The sequence below is a fragment of the Rhineura floridana genome, chromosome 1, assembly GCF_030035675.1.
Source record: "Rhineura floridana isolate rRhiFlo1 chromosome 1, rRhiFlo1.hap2, whole genome shotgun sequence".
In the NCBI taxonomy this organism is placed as follows: Eukaryota; Metazoa; Chordata; class Lepidosauria; order Squamata; family Rhineuridae; genus Rhineura; species Rhineura floridana.
The window spans coordinates 309,372,692-309,390,168 of record NC_084480.1 but is presented as its reverse complement, the minus strand read 5'-3'; the positions used below and the strand labels follow the sequence as shown (position 1 = coordinate 309,390,168).

The window sequence follows — 17,477 nt, the reverse complement described above, 5'->3', positions numbered from 1 at the left end:
TTAGACACATTCAGGGAGGATCAAGAGATCAACAACTACTGACCATGATGGCGATATTCTTCCTCCACTGTCGGAGGCAGTATGCCTCCAAATACCAGTTGCTAGAAATTGCAAGTCCTGCTTGCGGGCATCTTGTTGGCCACTGTGAGAACAGGATGCTGGAATAGATGGCCATTGGCCTGATCTAGTAAGGCTCTTCTTATGTACTTGTGTTCAAAATGGCTTCCCATCAGACAGAGGAAGCTCTAACAAACCCCTTAACCAAGCTTCAATGCACCTCCCTTGTGTCTCCTCTGATGTGCTGTGTGCCAGCCTCCTAACTGCCTAACAATATCCAGAGACAACACTGTGATGTTCCATGGCACATATTTGGATTTGGTTTTTAACCTGATATCCTGCCTTCCTCCCATCAAACCCATGGAGACATTTAGACATTAAAACAGGCTTAAGATATTGTATACGTGCTTTTATTGTAATATTCATGTGAATTTTTAGATATACTTTATAATTGTTATATTCTTTGTTTTGTATATGATTCACTTTGGTTTCATGTTATGTATATTGTTTAGAGATGTATTGCTCAATTATGTTACTTAAAATGTAGATTGTTTTTCTTATTATTAGCAATAATATTGAATGTAAAACTTATATTGATTTTTGTTGAAATGTAAACCACTTTGAGATTTTTTGAAATATAAAGTGGTATACAAGTTAAATAAATAAATAAATAAATAAATTTAGAGAGTAGTCTCCCATCCAAGCGCTGACCATACCCAGACCTGCTTAGCTTCATGCCTTGCTGTAGCAAGGTTTAATGCAGTGCTGCAAAAAGCAACTTTTGGGCCACTTACTGCATGGTGCTAAAAAAAAAAAATGATTTCATACTCTCAGTTCCATGTGGTGGTTAGAAGCCAATGGGCACACTAGATGGCCCAGAAGCATGGTGCAAATCATCCTGAAGAATTTAAGCAACACAGAACTAGTGAGCTTCTCTGCAGACAGCATTCCACGTAAGGGTTGCCGTGGCCTTAAAAGCCCTGTCTCCATAGCCTCTATCACCTGCCTAACCTCAGGTGTTGGTGGGATTCAGAAGAGAGCTTTTAATGAAATTATTTATTTATTTATTTATACTCCGCCTTTCTTTTCATCACAGAAACCCAAGGTGGCTTACATACGGTTCCCAGGCAGTCTCCCATCCAGGCACTGACCAGACCTGACCCTACTTAGCTTCAGCAGGGTACTGGCCTCGTATGCCTTCAGCCCATAGCCTGGGACCAAGATCGTGTTCTCTAGCAGATTCATATGGTGGAAGGAAGTCCGTCAGCTAGCTGGGTCTCAAGCCGTTAAGGGCTTGGTAGATAGCCCTCCATACTTTGAATTGTTCTGAGAAACTGAGCTGAAAGTAGTATGGCTGTTTAAAGAACTGGCGTAAGCTATTCTCTATAGCTGGTTCCAGTAAGTAACATAGAAGCTTCCTTCCTTCCTTGTTTATTTACTAACAAGATCTTATATGATGGAATCATAGAATTTTAGATTTGGAAGGGACCTTTGAGGTTATCTAGTCTAACACCTTGCTCAGTGCAGGAATCATGCGACTGCAGCATCTGAGATAGATGGCTGCTGCGCATGCCTCCAGTAAAAGAGAAGTTTCACTAGAAAAGGTAATAATGCTGGGGAAAACAGAAGGGAGTAGAAAAAGAGGAAGGCCAAACAAGAGATGGATTGATTCCATAAAGGAAACCACAGACCTGAACTTACCAGATCTGAACAGGGTGGTTCATGACAGATGCTCTTGGAGGTCACTGATTCATAGACGCGCCATGAGTCGTAGTCGACTTGAAGGCATGTAACAACAACAAAAGAGAAGTAGGCTTGTTCCACTGTCAAATAGCTCCTTCTGTTAGAACAGGTGTGTGGAACCTTTGGCCCTCCAGGTGTTGCTGAACTATAGCTCCCAATGGCCAGGGGTGATGGAAGATATAGTTCAGCAACACCTTGAGGGCCAAATGTTCCCCCCACCTATGTTAGAATGAGTCTTCTACTGTTCAGCAGAAATCTGGTTCCTTGCAATTTCCATCTATTGTTTCTTATCCCATCCACTGGTGCAACTGGGAACAAGTCGCCTCCCCCCCCCCCGCTTCAGATCAACTGTTCAGATTTTTAAAAACAACAGTTATGTCTACCTTTAATCTTCTAAACATGCCCGGCTCTTTCCAACACCACTTCTCATATGACTTGGTTTCCAGTCCCCTCAGCATTTTGGTCGCCTAGTTTTGGATTTGCTCTGTTTGTCAATGTCTTTCTTAAAACATGACATCCTGAAGTGGACACAGTACTCCAGATTACGGATGGATGAATCCGTCAATTTTGGCTTGTTTCTGATCTTAAATTCAGTTCTCTGTGTTTCCACAGCAGTTTGTGATTAAAAGAAAACACTAATGAATGTTTTGGGGATTTTAGGGGAAGTCCCCTCGCTCAGTGGTAGAGCATCTGCCTTACATGCAGAAGGTCCCAGGTTCAATCCCTGGCATCTCCAGGTAGGGCTGGAGACATTCCCTGTCTGAAATCCTGGAAAGCGGCTGCCATTCAGTGTAAACTCTACTGAGCTAGATAACCCCAATGGTCTGATTCAGTATAACACAGCTTATGTTCCTATTGTGAATTTCTTCTAATATACACATTTTCACATTCGGTGTTTATTTATTTATATTTTCATACTGCTATTTCTTTTAAAAGCATCCAAGCGGTTTATAAATTTTTAAAAAAGTATAGTAAATCCCAGTAAAAACAAAAGTCAACTAATAGTTCTGACTAATATACACATCTTTGCAAACCATTTCCCCCAATATAATGCATTTCCATATGTTATTTTCACTAATGCATGCATTCTTGTGCACACTTTCTCATAATATATGCCTTTTTGTACGCGTTGGTTGCTTGGAGAACTGTATCTCATAATTCAGAACAGTGCAAATTTTGAAGGAAGGCTGTGTTTCAGTTCACGTATAGGTTTGAGAAGTGTGGATTAGATAGTTTCTCACTAAAATGCAAACAAAATCAAATTTCTCTCCCTTCCCTACTGCAGATGCAGTCTGACCAGTGCAAAACAGAGCGGAACGGTTACTTCTCGTGATCTGGACATAATGCCTCTGCTAATGTATCCTAAGATTGCATTAGTCTTTTTCATAGCTGCAATCCCACGGTTGTTTCACATGCATCATGTGACCAACTAACATACCTAGATGCTTCAGCAGGGCCACAATTTTGCTGCATGACTTTTACTTTTTAAAAGCCTGCCTCATGAATGAAAGATATGTTTACGAGCTGATTGTAGAAAAATAATTCGGAAGCAACTGACTCCCGCCCCCCAGGTACAACAATCAGTCAGGTAAATCACGACCTGGCATGTATAACTGAGACCTGGGTGGGCGATCAGGGAGGCGTTGCTCTTTCCCAGCTCTGCCCACCTGGGTATGCAGTCCAGCATCATGGTAGAACCGAAGGACGGGGAGGTGGGGTTGCTGTGGTCTATAGGAGTTCTTTCTCACTCACCAAGCATCCTGTCCAGGTGATGACTGGTTTAGAGTGTCTCCACCTTGTGCTGGGCCAGAGAGACAGACTGGGAATTTTGTTCGTGTACCGCCCGCCCTGCTGCCCAACAAATTCCCTAACTGAGCTGACAGAGGTAGTCTTGGACGTACTGTTGCAGTCCCCTAGACTTTTGGTACTCGGGGACTTCAACGTCCATGCCGAGACTGCTATCTGGGGTGGCTCAGGACTTCATGGCCTCCATGACAACCATGGGGCTGTCTCAGGTTGTTACCGGCCCAACGCATGTGTCGGGACATACTCTTGATTTGATCTTCGCCACTGGGCATGGAGATGGTGATCTGGCGGTTGGGGATTTGTCATCTACCCCATTGTCATGGACAGATCACCGCTTGCTGAAGTTTAGGCTCACAGCGACTCTTTCCCTCTGCAAGGGTGGGGGACCTATTAAATTGGTCCGCCCCCGGAGACTAATGGATCCTGAGGGTTTCCAAAGGGCTCTGGGGGATTTTCCGACTGAGAAGACTGGCGCTCCTGTCGAAGCCCTGGTTGGATTGCGGAATACGGAGCTGACCCGGGCGGTTGACACGATCGCTCCCATGCGCCCCCTCCTATGTAGAGCTCATACAGCTCCATGGTATACCTCGGAGCTGAGAGTGATGAAGCAAGAGAGGAGGAAGCTTGAGTGCAGATGGAGGCGAACTCCTGACGAATGCAATTATGCTTTGGTAAGTGCCTCTTCTAAGTGGTATATAGTAGCGGTGAGGGCAGCAAAAAAGAGATATTTTGCTGCCACAATTAAGGCATCTCTCTCCCGCCCGGCAGAGCTCTTTAAAATTGTACGAGGGCTTTTACACTCTGGCCCTCGGGATATTATGGATTCATCTGTAGCCCACTGTGATGAGTTCGCGAGGCACTTCCAGGATAAGATCGCTTGCATTCGCCGGGACTTAGACTCCAATGTTATGACAGTGAGTTCCAACGAAGCATCCAGAACGCGGTCTTGTCCTTATTTATTGGATGAGTTTCAGTCTGTACAGCTTGAGGATGTTGACAAGATCCTTGGACTGGTGTGGGCAACCACATCTGTTCTGGACCCTTGCCCCTCTTGGCTGGTGAAAGCTGGCAGGACCGGAACCGCCGGCTGGGCCAAGGAGATAATAAACGCCTCTTTGAGAGAGGGAGTGGTCCCTGACTGCATAAAAGAGGTGGTAGTGAGACCGCTCCTGAAGAAATCTTCTTTGGACCCAGATAACCTGAACAATTATAGACCTGTGGCGAATGTTCCGTTCTTGGGCAAGGTACTGGAACGGGTGGTTGCCGGCCAGCTCCAGGGGCTCTTGGGTGACACTGATTATCTTGATCCATTTCAATCCGGTTTTAGGCCCGGTTTTGGCACCGAAACAGCCTTGGTCGCCCTGTACGATGACCTTTGTCGGGAGAGGGACAGGGGGAGTGTGACTCTGTTGATTCTCCTTGATCTCTCAGCTGCTTTTGATACCATCGACCATGGTATCCTTCTGGGAAGACTCACGGAGCTGGGAGTACTGCTTGGCAGTGGCTCCGCTCCTACTTGGTGGGTCATCACCAGAAGGTAGTGCTTGGGGAACATTGCTCGATGCCCTGGACTCTTCATTGTGGAGTCCCGCAGGGATCGGTACTGTCCCCCATGCTTTTCAACATCTACATGAAGCCGCTGGGTGCGGTCATCAGGAGTTTTGGGGTGCATTGTCATCAGTACGCTGATGACACGCAGCTCTATTTCTCCTTTTCATCCTCCTCAGGTGAGGCTGTTAACGTGCTGAACCGTTGCCTGGCCGCGATAATGGACTGGATGGGAGCTAACAGACTGAAGCTCAATCCAGACAAGACTGAGACGCTGTTGGTGAGTGCCTTCTCTGCTCAGATGGTGGATGTTCATCCTGTTCTTAATGGGGTTACACTCCCCTTGAAGGAACAGGTTCGTAGCTTGGGAGTTCTTTTCAATCCTTCCCTGTCTCTTGAGGCCCAGGTGGCCTCGGTGGCACGGAATGCTTTCTACCATCATAAGAACATAAGAACATAAGAACAGCCTGCTGGATCAGGCCAGTGGCCCATCTAGTCCAGCATCCTGTTCTCACAGTGGCCAACCAGGTGCCTGGGGGAAGCCCGCAAGCAGGACCCGAGTGCAAGAACACTCTCCCCTCCTGAGGCTTCCGGCAACTGGTTTTCAGAAGCATGCTGCCTCTGACTAGGGTGGCACAGCACAGCCATCATGGCTAGTAGCCATTGATAGCCCTGTCCTCCATGAATTTGTCTAATCTTCTTTTAAAGCCGTCCAAGCTGGTGGCCATTACTGCATCTTGTGGGAGCAAATTCCATAGTTTAACTATGCACTGAGTAAAGAAGTACTTCCTTTTGTCTGTCCTGAATCTTCCAACATTCAGCTTCTTTGAATGTCCACGAGTTCTAGTATTATGAGAGAGGGAGAAGAACTTTTCTCTATCCACTTTCTCAATGCCATGCATAATTTTATACACTTCTATCATGTCTCCTCTGACCCGCCTTTTCTCTAAACTAAAAAGCCCCAAATGCTGCAACCTTTCATCGTAAGGGAGTCGCTCCATCCCCTTGATCATTCTGGTTGCCCTCTTCTGAACCTTTTCCAACTCTAGAATATCCTTTTTGAGATGAGGCGACCAGAACTGTACACAGTATTCCAAATGAGGCCGCACCATAGATTTATACAATGGCATTATGTTATCGGCTGTTTTATTTTCAATACCTTTCCTAATTATCGCTAGCATGGAATTTGCCTTTTTCACAGCTGCCGCACACTGGGTCGACATTTTCATCGTGCTGTCCACTACAACCCCGAGGTCTCTCTCCTGGTCGGTCACCGCCAGTTCAGACCCCATGAGCGTATATGTGAAATTAAGATTTTTTGCTCCAATATGCATAATTTTACACTTGTTTATATTGAATTGCATTTGCCATTTTTCTGCCCATTCACTCAGTTTGGAGAGGTCTTTTTGGAGCTCTTCGCAATCCCTTTTTGTTTTAACAACCCCGAACAACCTAGTGTCATCAGCAAACTTGGCCACTTCACTGCTCACTCCCAACTCTAGGAGTTCATTCCATTAATGAACAAGTTGAAAAGCACAGGTCCCAATACCGATCCCCGAGGGACTCCACCCCCCACAGCCCTCCATTGGGAGAACTGTCCGTCCACTCCTACTCTCTGCTTTCTGCTTCTCAACCAATTTCTTATCCACAAGAGGACCTCTCCTCCCATTCCATGACTGCTAAGCTTCCTCAGAAGCCTTTGGTGAGGTACCTTGTCAAACGCTTTTTGAAAGTCTAAGTACACTATGTCCACTGGATCACCTCTATCTATATGCTTGTTGACACTCTCAAAGAATTCTAATAGGTTACTGAGACAGGACCCTCCCCTGCAGAAGCCATGCTGGCCCCGCCCCAGCAAGGCTTGTTCCTCTATGTGCCCAGTCAATCCAGCTTTAACAACACTTTCTACCAGTTTTCCAGGGACAGAAGTCAAGCCAACTGGCCTGCAATTTCCGGGATCCCCCCCGGAACCCCCCCTGAAGATTGGCGCTACATTTGCCACTCCCCAGTCCTCAGGCACGGAGGGGGACCCAAGGGACAAGCCACATACTCTAGTTAGCAGATCAGCAATTTCACATCTGAGCCCTCCGATTGGTAGCCCAGCTATGTCCCCATCTGGACAGTGACGACCTCGCTTCAGTTGTTCATGCTCTGGTAACTTCTAGATTGGACTACTGCAATGCGCTCTACGTGGGGCTGCCCTTGAAAACTGTTCGTAAACTACAGCTAGTCCAGAATGCAGCGGCCAGATTGTTGACGCGGACCAGAAGGTCCGCTCATATAACACCTGTTCTGGCCCGTCTGCACTGGCTTCCTATTTGTTTCCGGGCTAGATTCAAAGTGCTGGTTTTGACCTATAAAGCCCTACATGGCATGGGACCGCAATACCTGGTGGAACGCCTCTCCCAATATGAACCTACCCGTACACTACGCTCAACATCTAAGGCCCTCCTCCGAGTACCATCCCATCGAGAGGCTCGGAGGGTGATGACTAGAACTAGGGCCTTTTCAGTGGTGGCCCCCGAACTGTGGAACAGTCTTTCCGATGAGGTGCGCCTGGCGCCGACGTTACTATCTTTTCGGCGCCAGGTGAAAACCTTTTTATTCTCCCAGGCATTTTAAAGTGTATTTTAAAGTGTATTTTAAACAGCATTTCCGTATTTTGGATGTTGTTTGGTTCGTTATTGTTTATTTGTTTTGTTTTTGATTTATTGTATTTATTGTATTTATATATTGTGCTTGTTTTTATCTTTTTGTACACCGCCCAGAGAGCCTTTGGGCTTAGGGCGGTATATAAATTAAACTAAATAAATAAATAAATAAATTGAAATGTGTCATTTACATCACCTCCGATCAATAGGGGATTAGACATCTCTAGTTCAAGGCTGAGAACAAAGTTTGTGTGCATGGGAGGGGAGAGGAGAGAAACTAGAGGTTGTTGCTCGTTAATACTCCCCTGCATCACCTTAGCTGCAGTAAAACAAGAAGGAACTAAGGCTTCCCGTGGTAAAAATTGATCACACAAACCCCATAAAATGGTAGATATCCTCAAAGGACCTATAGGTCACAGCAGATATAATCCTACTTGCCAGAACTCTAAAGTTTTAGAAACAACATAATCCAGGGTCCTAAACAGGGCTAGTCTGAAGTATTTTGATGGTTCCCACGAATTAAAATCTTTGGACTATAGCCAACATTCTCTGTCTGCTACTACAAGGGATCTTCCGCTAGCAGATGGGGCAGTGTAATGTTGTGCAACAGAGGAATCCCACGCAGCAGTTATGTTACTAGAAACTTGGTGCACAACAGATTGCGCAATCTTTTGTGCAACAAAATTACCAGCAAGCTGCGTCTTCATTGTCTTGTGGAACAATGTTCCGCTAGTGCAGAACATTTCACCAGCAGAACACGTACGCTGCTAAGTGGCTTTAACTTAGCTCTACATTGGCTAAAACCCTCTGCCTGGTGTTTTATCTTTTCCTGTGCCAAGTAAAAATAGCACATAAAATGATGAAGGGTTGACTTGGAGGCTTTCTCATTTTCATTTTTAATGGTCGTTGCTTTTTTGCTTTCTCCCAATTTACAGCTGGCTCTGTGCCCTGGTCAGCCAATAGAGATCAAAAAGGTCACATCTGTGTGCCCTGCATCGCAGGGGGTGTCACCCAGCCAATGTGCTGCTGAGCTGCCTTATTGCACTTCTTCCAAAAAATACAGGCAAATGCTCTCTCTGTCTATCCACAATCGTTACAAAGCTGATGCTGGTACCCCAGAGTTGTAGAGCCCCAAAGTTTGCCTTCCTGGTTGAGTCAGCCTTGGGCCTATAGACCAGCACAGGGATCAACATTAGCTCTTCTGGAGCTGGCCAATGGCCATCTAGTCCAGCATCCTGTTCTCAAAGTGGCCAACCAGAAACCCATGGGCAGACAGAGGTGCAACCCCACTTGCGATTGCCAGCAACTGGTATTCAGAGGCATAATGCCTCTCACAGAGGACAGCCCTTTTTTATTATTTATTAGATTTATATCCCACCCTTTCTCCCAGTAGGAGCCCATTGAACTATTGATGACAGATGGGAGGACAATTACATTATCCTAGCAGACCTTTCACTCAAAGAAAGGACAAGCGCCTTCTTGGCTACCAAATCAACTGCGGATGCAGCTCTTGCACAGTAAATGAATTCAGCATTCAAGGGACACCTTTTAAGATACTCTGCCATATGCCAAGTGGTCACAATCAAATGCAGAGTTAAGTGAACTCAAGCTCATGGAAATCAACGGGCCTGGGCAGCCCTAACTCATGTTGAATTGTGGTTCATGGATGAAAGGAAGGACAGCCCATCTAATCCGGCATCCTGTTGTCACAGTGGCCAGCCAGGTGCCTATGGGAAGCCCACAAGCAGGACACGAGCACAACAGCTCTCTCTCCCCACTTGTGATTAAAGGAGTAGCGCCTCCAACTATGGATCAAGATAGCCTGCCATGAGTGCATGTTTCTCCTGAGGGTTGATGTAGCATACTGAATGAGTGTTGCATTATTATTATTATTATTATTATTATAGGAGCCCAGGGTTAAAACAAATAAGCAGAACACCCTTATGATGTATCCTCTGTTGCTGAGGTGTGCTGTTTTCTGGTTGGGAATTAATTAAACATTTGAAAGCCTGTAGACATGCAATCTTCTGCCCGCATAAGAACAATCAAATCAAGGAAAACATGCTAAGCTAGACCCTTCTCCATGGCATTCTAGTTATGGCTGTGTGGACAGTATTTCATTTGTTAGAACACACACAAAAATTGATCCACCACCAGTGCCAGCTCCAGGTCGGAGGGGGGGTCACATAGCAAAATGCCCTCCTGCCTTTCCCTTCTGGTGTTACATACACACACACACACACACACGATTACCTGGCACCAGCAGCAGGCTCCTATAAGCCACCATTTTAAATTTCCCACAGTGCCCTGGAGCTCTGAGGTAACATCACTCTGGAGCACTGTGGAAAATGTAAGATGGTGGCTTGTAGCCGCATAGGGTACATATGCATATCAGTGCATATCAGCCCTGGTGGCTCCACTCAGAGTGATGGGGCCTTGGCAGCTACCTGATACACACCAAGACTGCCCGCACCTGCCCTCTTATACCAATACCAACCAGTAGACATCACGGGGGCTCCTGCTTCCCTGTTTTGTTTGTCTGAGCCAGGAAATCTTGAGTTCAAATGTCTCCTCAGCCACAAACTCACTGGGGTGGCTTTAGGTGAGATAGTCAGGACCCATCTGCACTATGCACTGAAAGCAGTATCATACCCAGTGCTTTTTTTTGGTAAAAAAAAATGAGGAGCCGGTACTCATGCTTTGAGAAAAGTGCCAGCACAAAATGGCTGCCATCGACTGCAAAAAAAGAGGTGTCAGTACTCCATACCAGGCAGCAATGAAAAAACAAAGCCCTCATTATACCATGTTAAACAGTCTCAGAAAGAATCCTGGGAAGTGTAGTTTGTCAAGAGTTCTGAGAGTTGTTAGGAGACCCTTATTCCCCTCACAGAGCTTCAATTCCCAGAGTTCCCTGGGAAGAGGGGTTGATTGTTAAGTCACTTTGAGAACTGTAGCTCTGTGAGCAGAACAGGGGACTCAGCACTCTTATCAAACTCCAGCTCTCAGGGTTCTTTGGGGAAAGCCATGATTGTTTAAAATGGTATGATACTGCTTTAAATATATAGTGTAGATGAGGCCCGAAGCCTCACCAACACCAATAACCCTGCCCATCTGCAGTTAGGGATGGGACAGAAATTTGATTCAGTTTGTATTTAAAGGTCAGCCTACATAATTTGTATTTGTCTAAACAATATGAGAACCAACACAGCCATCTCTTGAAATTCACACTTCTCTGAATTTTGCAATGCAGTTCTCCAGCCAAGTCATGCATACAAAAATGCATTTACTGTGGTAAATTGTGCCTCATATATCAGTGACAATAACATACACAAATGTATTCTTGTAGGGAAAATTGCTTTGAAAAACAAATCTATATTAGGCACATGTGCATACAGACATGTGTATATCAGGAGAAATTCACATTAAAATGCTGATGTATTTTCAGGAAGACTTTTTAAAACTACAAGAAAAGCACAAACTGATGTAGTGATGTGGAGAACTGAAGGTTAGAAAGATGGGAAACCAAAACAGACAGATTCACCCATCCCTATCTCCAGTATGAGGGAATAACACTTGTCCATTTTCCATGGCTTCACAAGGCTTACTAAGAAGAGGCAAGTGATGTGCTTTGAACTATATTGGGTAAATCTTGTTGGTCAAAGTTCACCACCTCACAAGACCCACAACTTTCGCTAATGATTCTAAAAGACGGTCACCTCCCCACCCCTGGTTTTGCTCATTCATTCACCCATTCATTCATTTAAATTTATATCCCACCCTTCCTCCCAGATGGATTTGCACTTCATTCCACACCAGCAGCTCATTTGTATTTTTACTTCCTCTCTGTGTCAGTGATCCACTGGAGCAAAGGGGTGCCGTGGAGCCCTTCACACCACAGCGACTCACGGTAGTTTTTCTTTCTTTCAAATTAACAGATATGGGAAAACAACACAGCAGGATTGATATGATTTAACTCAAATTGATTTAAATCATGATTTAAATCACTTCTCTGAAGTACTCATTTCTAATGATTTAAATCACTAATGATTTAAATCATAATTTTTAGTAGAAGTATGTTATTGTCTAATATAACTTTAATACATATTCAGAGATGTAGGTTTCATTAGAAAGTAGGTACACACTAAGCAATTATTCCGGATTATTTCCAGATTAATTTTCATTAAAAATGGGATGACAATTTGATCATTTTAGTACTAAAGCGGAATGACCTGTTCAATTAATCATAATATTTTTGTCATGATGTGCCAGAATCACCACCACCACCAAAGAGGCCTGTAAATTGACCTGATGATTGTTTGTTCTTCTGGTTAGTTTTCTTCAACAAACAACAATAGCTAAACATGAACATGGATTTTTTAATGGCTAACTATTTCAGTTTTTAGATGAATATAAAGTTGTTTAAAAATAAAATTTAGGCAATTTCAACCAAGTCAAAATGAGAAACCTAAAACATTGGGTGGTATACTGGACTCAGTCTTCTTCACCTTTGTCTTCCTTGTTCATTGTCTGGAAAAGAAATACAAGCTTTCCTGCTGTTTTCCGTTCCCACCTTTTTTCTCAATTTGGAATGAATTCATCCAAATGAAGAAAAGTTTATCTCTACACCTGCAGAGAGGCTACTGCTGTTAAACACCGGATTACCACTTCAGTGTCTCCGCTTTGTTCAGATTTACTCCATCTCCCCAAATTCTCTATTCATTGACCTTCTCTATCTTTGCACTTAGAGGGAGGCAAGGCTGAGAGAAAGAGAGAGAGAGAGAGAGAGAGAGCGCACATGCACTTACCTGATCAGTCATATTTGGCAGGTGATCTCCCATTCCATAAACTGCTAACATATGGAATATAATTAGAAGTTGTATAATTAGTATTCAAGATGATATTTTTGACCTATGCTCTTTTTGTAGTTTTAAGAAAATATTGGAATCTGATTTAAATTTAAAAAACCTATTTAAATTTGTAAAAATCCAATTTAAATCAAGAAGCCTTTTTTTAAAAAAAATATAATTGATTTTTATAACCCTGCAGCACAGTCATCACTACCACTGATAAAGTGGCACCAATGGATATGATGGCTTTCTGCCTCAAAGACCTTACAATCTAAAATGTGGTCATGGGCAGAGAAGAGAGGGGTTGGAAGAGGCCAGGGTAACTAGGGTAAACTGGGCAGTTTACATGTACTTTGTCTTCCCCAAAGTGATCTTATTTCCCATTTGCCTTTATGAAGCAGTTGTAGGCATGAGTTGTTTGTTTACTGAAAATTCAGATATCTTGCTTTCCCAACACAATATTGTTCAAGACAGCTTATAATAAAAAGAAGACTCATCGAAATGCAAACTAAAACTACTTTTTTTAAAAAAGAAATGCTCCATGAAAATCACATACCAGAGAAATAACAACACAAAGCAACAAAGAGACGGCAATGCTTACAACTTATAAGCAGCAGATGAGACATTGCAGGTCACATTCTTTACATGCAAAGGTTGCAGGTTCAATCCCCAAAATCTCCTGGGAAGACTGGGGAAGACCCTTGCCTGAAGCCCTGAAGAGACTCTTGCCAGTCTGTTTAAATAATATTATAAGCAGACAATACTGATTAGGGATGGGATCCGCATTTTGATGCCGGTTCGATTTTTGCTCCATTAAACTTACTGCTTCATACGGGATCAATGTTCGCTATTTGTGATAATTATCGATTAGGTATTTTCCTGCAAAAATATCAATATTAATATCGCTATTTCAAAAAATAACATTTTTCCATAGATTTTTAAAACATATTTATATTTTGAGGGAAATATCAGTATTAAAATTGATATTTTGAGGAAATATTAATATTAATATAGATATTTTTGAGGGTTTTTTTTTTAATCCATTTTAGCCACAGAAAATCGGTAGGGTATGGAGGGAATTTTCCAGATGCTGGCTGGAGACAACTGGGGGAAGGCAGTCAATGCTGAGTCTTGCTTGTGGGTTTCTAGAGGCATCTGCCTGAACACAGTTGAAGACAGGATACTGGGCTAGACGGCCTGTGGGTCTGATCCTTTGGAACAAGCATGTGGTTTTGCAGATAGAAGTCAACACTGCCAGGGGGGCAATTATAGCAAAATAAATGTTAACATTTGCTCTCTCATTCTAATTGTTACAAATTCATCTCAATGCCCAGTAGAAGCAGCTTCAAACTATAGGTGCATATGGTACAAGTTTTAAGTATTCAAAGCACAGTGAATCTCTCTCTCTAAAATGATTGGCTGCACATTCACTCCAGGTTTTTCATCTTTTTTTTTAAAAAAAAAGAGTAACAAAATCTGCTTTCTTCAAAGGGGTGTTGTGCGGCTTAAATCAATAAAGGCTAATGAAATGCTTTGATGTCCACGGATTAAAAATATCCCATTCATCAACCTTATGAAAAGATTGACTTTTCAGAGCAGAAGATCAAAGCGGGAAAAAAGGGGAAGACAGATGTTATCAGAGTTCAATCGTAAATTGTAGAAGACAGTATTGTGGCTCAGAAAAAAAGATGATGGGAAAATACAGGTGGATGTGTATAAAACAAAATATGGGCAGAAGAAAGATGCCCTATATATATAATTTCTGGTGTGAGCGTTTTCCCAGACCTGGTCTGGGAAAACGCTCACACCAGAAATTTAGACATGCTGGAGAAGAGTTTGCTACAGCTTTGAGCTGTAGGAGTTCCAATATTCTCTGCCTGGTTTCGCATAGGATGAGTAAGCAGTCAAATGGAACCCCGTGTTAAGCTGGCCCTTGCTGGTTCCGCCACAGCTGCACCATTATATGCCCCACTGGCCCTTTTATTTCTCTGTTTGCTTGCTCTAGTTTAGCAATAGATCAGGGGAGGTTGTTAAAAGTCACTTATTAAGGCCCCTGCAGAAGCAGGACAAGACTTCTTTCTAACAAACAATTCCGCGAGTGTCCAGCCCGGGAGATTTTCTGCAGGCTCTTGAGGTTGTTTGCCTTGGAAACTACACGTAGAGATGGAGGAGAACTTTTATTCAGTTCTCATTTAAAAGCAAATCGATCGAATTCGCACTTTCCAAAACAATGCCCCAACTGAAAGACAGCCATCTTTCACATCTGTACAGTGCAGTTCTCCAGTCAAGTAATGTATGCAAACATGCACACACGAGGGGAAAGAATGCATAAAAATGCACGTATCAGTGGAAATAATATTTAAAAAGCCATTATTTTAAGGAAAACTACTCCGCAAAAATGTGTATATTGGGGTCCAAAAATGTCTGTATTAGGACAAATTCACACAAAAATGCTGGTGAATTTTCATGAGGACTTTTAAAATAAATAAATAAATAACTTACAAACAGAAGTGCAAATGTGGAGAACTGAACAGAAGACCAGCAAAACAAGAAACAGAGAGAAACTGAATGGACTGATTCTCCCTTTCCTACCTACACCTCAGAATTGGATCTCTCCAGGAGCAGGAAAGCAGGAAGGATACACTCTAGGAACCAGTGGCCCAAGACCATGATGAAAACCAGAGCTTGGAAAAGTTACTTTTTTAAACTACAACTCCCATCAGCCCCAGCCAGCATGGCCACTGGATTGGGCTGATGGGACTTGTAGTTCAAAAATGTAACTTTTCCAAGCTCTGATGAAAACAATGGAAAGTGTTGAAGAGCCCCAGGATTGGATGCTACGGAGAGAGTCCACCTTCATCTGTGTAATAAAGCAGCTTGCCTCTTCGGTAGTGCACGTGGCTGCAATATCATAAAATCATAGAGTTGGAAGGGGCCTATAAGGCCATCGATTCCAACCCGCTGCTCAATGCAGGAATCCAACTTAAAGCATACCTGACAGGTAGCTGTCCACCTGCCTCTTGAAGGCCTCCAGTGCTGGAGAGCCCACCACCTCCCTAGGTAAATGGTTCCATCATTGTACCGCTCTAGCAGGACTTTTTTCGTGATGTTAAATCAACATCTGGCTTCCTATAACTTAAGCCCATTATTCCGTGTCCTGCACTCTGGGATGATCAAGAAGAGTTCCTGGCCCTCCCCTATGTGACCACCTTTCAAGTACTTGAAGAGTGCTATCATATCTCCCCTCAGTCTTCTCAAGACTAAACTATTGGGATAAGCAAGCTTGCATGCTTTTAATAGGGAGATGTCCCTCCTAGCCAGAATTTGGGGACACCTCTATGCTTGTTTACTGTGATGTAACTTCCTATTGATAGGTGTTATTTTCCTTCTTGTCATCCTCTTCTTTGTTAAGAGATGTTGTTCTCTTATTAGCATAATTCTCCATTAAGCCACAGGAGACAGAAGCCTCTACAGGCTTCTCTGCCAGACAATCCCAATCATGGACTAAATCCACTACTACCTTTTCTCTGCAAGCTAGAGCCTATGTTTCCTAAACATATGAAAGGTTGTGAGTAAACATTCTTAATACTTTTTACCAAAGAAGACTGTCTCTGTTGTTTTTATTCAGCTAGTCTGTATGAGGGGAATGGTTAATTCTCATTCCGCTTTGCAAAATATATACTCTGCTAAGAAACAGAACTACTAAACTGTTTCTATTTCATTTTAAACCAAATATAAACATGCCCAGTTCTTTCAGTCTCTCCTCATAGGGCTTTAACTGGACACGGTACTCAAGATGAGGCCTAACCAGTGCAGAATAGAGGGGAACCAATACTTCATGCGATTTGGAAACTATGCTCAGGTTAATGCAGCCTAAAATAGCATTTGCCTTTTTTGCAGCCACATCACACTGTTGGCTCATATTCACCTTGTGATCAACAACAATCCCAAGTTCGTTCTCAAATGTAATATTGCTGAGTCAAGTATCCCCCATCTTATAACTGTGCATTTGGTTTCTTTTTCCTAGGGGTAGAACTTTGCAATTTCAGAGAAGGGAAGTGTGATACATGAGATTACATGAAGAGAATAAGGTTGCAGCATGGAAATGATTTGGGCAAGATACCACGAAGCCTTGGAAACTCTGAAGAAGAGCCCCCTCCCTTTTTTGCCACATGTTGAGGGAGAAAAAGGTCTCCATCAAGGGATAATATCAAGCTGACCGAATCAGGTTCCAAGGAGGGAAATACACTGCTCAGTTGTTTCTCCGCTTCAGACCCCGATTATCTTCATTTACTTCCATTCATTGTGCTTCCATACTCTGAAGTTTCGATAGTCACATGTTACTGAAGAGTCAAGCTGTTTATACATGTAATGTTTTATCAGTTTACACTGGCAATGGTAGCTTGTCTCTTTAGTGTGCAACAGAAACGGCCCTCTCCCCGGAGTCATCATTTGCTGACATTTCCCATGAGAGAGCAGTTCCAGTGTTGGGTGCCACCACAGAAAAGGCCATCTGACAGTCAAGAGAGCCATAGCTTCTCCCACCCTTTAATGCTTTAACTCCCCAGTCCTGTCACCACCGTCCCTCTTGCACTGGCTGTTGCACGCAGGTGGGACTCAGAGCAAGCAAGGGGTTAGATGAAAGGGGCAGGAAGAGAACAGCAGCAGTAGCTTGTGCCCATTGGGACTGGTGAGGCAGGAAGCAGGGAGGCCAAGTGTGGGTGGAGCCAGAGCCAATGACAGCCAGTCAAGTTTTGTTCCCATCCTCATCCCCCATGAGCAACATTTAGGGATGGGTGAGAATTTTGATTCAGTTCACATTTCA

General features: G+C 43.5%; 1 non-coding gene across 1 annotated transcript; it reads left to right on the top strand.

Moving 5' to 3' along the window:
• The first annotated feature begins 2,461 nt into the window (after positions 1–2,461).
• TRNAV-UAC (transfer RNA valine (anticodon UAC)) lies at positions 2,462–2,536 on the top strand. Its single transcript has one exon. It is a non-coding gene; the product is annotated as a tRNA-Val (tRNA).
• The last annotated feature ends 14,941 nt before the right edge of the window (positions 2,537–17,477 follow it).